The following is a 5,194-nucleotide window of genomic DNA, read 5'->3' as shown; positions in this document are numbered from 1 at the left end:
TTAGATAAAGTAGCTGAAGCAGAGGCCGAAGTGATGGATTTTGTTATCACAAAACCAGTACTAGGGGCTGCAACCAAGCCAAGTTTCATGTAACTGTTTCAGACCATACTTTAGATTAGGAATTAGCCTTCCTAATCAGAGAGGGCTCTCTCACAACTCTTGATAAAATCCTTCAAACACTAGATGGCTAACTCTTTATTCACTTATGAAAGCATAACTGGTTGGAAACACATCAAACTGGCTCTCATTGGGCTATGGAGTCTATAATATCAAGTAAACAAGGAAAACACAGTGACCTCATAGAAATCAAGGCTCTTAGCATTACATGTCAAACATATTTCACCAAAACATAGCTTGCTGTATACACAGGAAGTCAGAGCATATATTTATGAATTCTGAGTGATTGCATACAACAAAACCATAAAATAACATAAAGTACAACACATCATCACTACATTTGATCATGACAATCCTTCAAGAATCTTGAGAAGAGAATAACTCTGTTTTACTATTACTGTCAAAAAGGTCTTACAATGGCCCAAAACAACACTGTTTTTCTATAAAGTATCCAACCCCTTCTACATCTCACCTTGGCCCATATATAGGCAAGCAAACTAAAACACCTCGAGCTTCCTCCTCCAGCATGAGGGGAGCCTCGAAGGTGGCTATTAACTATTCCTACATGCTACTAACTAATGCATTAATTACAATCATGCTGGGCTGTAATTACATAAAATCCTAATCAAACTAAAATACTAATTTCACTCTCCTCGTATGCTTGATGCTTCCTTGAATGCTTTGACAGCTGTCCTCCTTCAATTAATCTGATATGGCTGAGTTAGGGATGCAATGAATGCTGACTTGGGATGCTTTGAAAGCTCTGATGGCTCATTTAATGATCAGAAGGTGTGCTCCTATTTATCGGCTTCTGTCTCCCAACATTCTCCTAAAGTATAGCAGCCTGCTCCCAAATGTTTTAATAACCCCAAATATGGAATGATGCCAGACTTCTGATGTGTTGTAGGTGGTATTTGATAGACAACTGTTCTTCTTCCTCAACTCCCGCTCACCGTGTCAGACTAGCTGCCCTGCGCTTTAAATCATCACCTACAGCAGTTTCGTAGCGCGCTACGAAACTGCTGTGTGATTTAAAAACACAGTCCTCCTTTAAACTTCTCACAAAATTGAATAGCTGATGTTGCCAATCTTCAGTTTCACCCTTGCTATGCTGAGATTCAGAATCACATTCCATGTATATGAACTTTCATCAGATGAACCAACTGCAATTGATGAGACCACCATGATTTTACCATCTCACTTACTCAACACAGTCCATCAAGCCAATAATGTAATCCGTTGTTTTCAGCCCGGGCTATTTGAATGGGTACAAGACAAATAAGTTGACAGATCCAGTTTCCCACAGGCCTCTTTTTATAAGAAGAGAACAAAACATCTACAACATTTGAGTCCCAGCTTTCAGACATGATAACTTGAAACTGCATCCCGAGATTTGAAAAATCCTTTCCTTTTTCTTTCTCTAACTGCTCAATCAGAGGCTGCAAGTATTCTTTACATTTTCTTTGTCCATCATCTTCTCCAATCATATTTCTTGAGTTCAACAAAACATGGAAGGTAAGATGCCTAATACTTCCGCTACAGAGTGCAGAACTAACAGCATACTCATCAAAAATGTGATAAATGAAATCTAATATAGCGCGAGTCTTCTGAGAGCCATGGTTCTTGGAATATTTACAATCTCCTTTTGAATTTGACTTGATGATCTACTACTGGCTTTGCCACTAGTGCGCGCCTTTTCAACAATCAGATACTTGAAAGTACCACTGTGCAACGAAACCACTGATTGCATACACCTGAGCCTAAACATGGTTGTTGCAGAGCAGATAATTGTGTAAATGACTGTCTCTGTTTGAATAAATGACCAAAAGAACGTTCCCACATCAGGCAAATATGAACAGAAATGTAGAAATCCTGAGAGCAAAGCTAAAACAAATCCTTTGCAACGTTGATTGACTGTACAATGTATAATGTCAAGTTAATCCGGCGATGTGACCCTGGTTCTACAAATTTATCATAAGAAGCCGAGATGTATAAGATACTGGATGCCGTGCTGAACTTTCCAGTTCTTACCTAAACTTATCTAAACTTTCCCATCCAATATCACATCTTCTGGTAATCTTATTTTCTTAATCCGTGGCTTTGAAGTGAGCGCTAATGATATATGACAATCCCCCTTCTCAAAGCTAACAGCTGAAGCATATAACGGGCACGGCAACCACGTTTATAGAAGACAACACCTAAACGATACAGTCCATATTGACTGAGGAAACTTGTCTATTTCGAACTCTTTGCCATTTGCTTCCTTGTATCTACGACAACGATTTCTCCTCTCTGCCATCGACATTTGATTATGAAGATGATTTGAAAAATTAATGCCAAACAGAGATCATTTGGAGTGTTCAGATCAAGAAGCCCTGAATTGATAGTATCTCTCGTAGTAATTGCGCCACCCTTCTTTTGTTTTGCGCACACATCTGTTAATGACACCAGTTAACATAATTCCCGCTTTTGTGCCACATTTCTATCCCGGTGTCACCAATAATGGCGACCTTGTGGCGACCAAATCTTTATGAAAGCTACTTGACACTTGGCGTTAACCACTACATCTCATAAGAGCGTTTTCATAACTTCATAACATGCATTAATAATGAAACAACGTGCTTAATAACATTCACGCCATTTTCATTTATATCAGTCATTTTTAAAACCCGTGTGCCTTGAGAGAATCGACAATCAACCCTAATAGCTCTTCAGATTGCTCTGGCCATTTTGCAAAATCCATAGATCAGAGTATCATATGCAACAACACCAGAGTTATATCCTTTAGTCAACATTAGACCTTTAAGCACATCAACCTCATCCACAGCAGTTGCAGTCAGTGTACAATAGACATGCTATGATTCAGGCCTCCACTGAAAACTCAAACAAATCCCCAGTTTCGTAGCACGATACGAAACCACTCAAACAGGTAGCGCTGCGAAACTGCTAAAAAGAATCCTGGCGCTGCGAAACTGCTAAACAGAATTCAGGCGCTGCGAAAACACCCTGACTTTAAGCTAGACTAAAAAAATTTTGACAATAGCATTTTCAGTGATAACAGATTTAAAGGACAACTTTCTGCCTGCTAGCCTCACTCCATTAGAAGATATGTTTGATGCTAATGATGTCCCCAAGAAACCAAAGATGCAGCCCTTAAACGCTGCAATTGAAGACTGCAATATTGGGACAGCAGAGAAGCCCAAAATGATTAAATTGTCCAAAAATCTGCCACCTGATCAAAAACCGAAATATGTGGATTTGTTCAAAGAGTTTCAAGATGTATTTGCATGGAGTTATGAGGACTTGAAGTCCTATGAAACCTCAGTTATTCAACATACCATCCCTTTAAAGCCAAATCAAAATCCCTTCAAACAGAAACTAAGGAGAATCAATCCTGTGCTTCTCCCTTTGATTGAGAAAGAAGTAAAGAGGATGTTTGAAGCAGGTATTATAGCACCCATTAGATTTTCAGAAAGGGTATCCAATCTTGTTCCCACCAGAAGGAAAACAGGTGAGATTAGGCTATGTGTAGACTTAAGAAATCTGAACCAAGTCTCCCTTAAAGACCACTACCCATTGCCCAAAATGGACCACATTCTACAAAGAGTAGTTGGGTCATCAAGAATTTCTTTGCTAGATGGCTTTTCAGGTTTTAATCAAATATTGGTTCACCCGGATGATCAAGACAAGACAGCCTTTACAACACCGTGGGGAACATTTAAGTATGTGAAGATGCCTTTCGGCCTAAAGAATGCAGGTGCTACCTTTCAAAGGGCCATGGACATTGCATTTTCCAAGGAAATACATGATTTCTTGGTTGTATATCTTGATGACCTTACCCCTTTCTCCAAATCTGATCAAGATCACCTAAAACATTTGAGACAAGTGTTCCTAACATGTAGGAAATATGGAATTTCCTTGGACCCCAAGAAGTCTTTATTTGGCCTTGAAGAAGGAAAATTACTAGGCCATATCATTTCAAAAGATGGGATTAGAATTGATCCTGAAAGAATTCAAGCCATCCTTCAAATCCCCTATCCAAGAAACATAAAAGAGTTGCAAGCATTCCTTGGAAAGATCAATTTCCTAAGGAGATTCATCCCAAACTTAGCTGAGATGATAAGACTGTTAAGCAACATGTTAAAGAAGGATGCCAAGGTAAAATGGTCTCTAGAGGCCAAGCAAGCCTTTGAGGGGATAAAAACTGCATTAACTCAAGCCCCTATCCTCACAAGTCCACAATTTGACAAAGATTTTATCATTTTTTCTTTTGCATCTGAACACACCATTGTTGTTGTCCTATTACAGAAGGATGACCAAGGAAATGAAAAGCCAATTTCATTTTTCAGCCGAGCCCTTAGGGATGCCCCTTTGAAGTACCAAATCATGGAGAAACACGCCTATGCCCTTGTTAAAGCAATCAAAGATTTCAGAGTTTACATTTTATATTCACATGTGATTGCTTATGTCCCAAATGCTGTTGTAAAAGACATATTAACTCAGGAAGGATTAGAAGGCAAAAGAGGCAAATGGATTGCCAATATCCTTGAGTATGACATTGAGATAAAGCCCACCAAGCTGATAAAGGGACAAGGTTTGGCCAAACTGATGTCCGAAACAAATTTTCAAGCCTTAGACATTAACCAACTGGATAATGAACAAGAGCTGGCGACTCCATAGATCAGTGATGCTTTTTTGGAATCCCCATGGTATGCTGATATTTTTTTTTGTATTGTTAAACCTGTTTACTCCCCCAGGATTGTCCAGAATCAAGAAAAGATTTTTAAAAATGAAGGCTTCAAAGTTTTGTGTCATAGATAATGCCTTATTTTGGAAAAATCATGAAGGTATATTGCTTAATTGTTTAACTATGAATGAAACTGATAGTGTTATGAAAGAATTTCATGTAGGTGACTGTGGAGGACATTTGTATTGGAAGTCCACTGCTGACAAGATTTTAAGGGTTGGTTTCTATTGGCCCTCTTTATTTGCAGATGTGAAAAAGTTTGCTATCTCATGCCACAAATGCCAAATCTTTGAGGGCAAAAGAAAGCTACTACCCTTACCCCTTAAGCCC

This window comes from Pinus tabuliformis, chromosome 3_2 (assembly GCF_031772625.1).
Source record: "Pinus tabuliformis cultivar Carrire ecotype Pingquan chromosome 3_2, CPIR1, whole genome shotgun sequence".
Lineage (NCBI taxonomy): Eukaryota > Viridiplantae > Streptophyta > Pinopsida > Pinales > Pinaceae > Pinus > Pinus tabuliformis.
The sequence above is the reverse complement of the archived record's forward strand: the minus strand, read 5'-3'. Positions refer to the sequence as shown.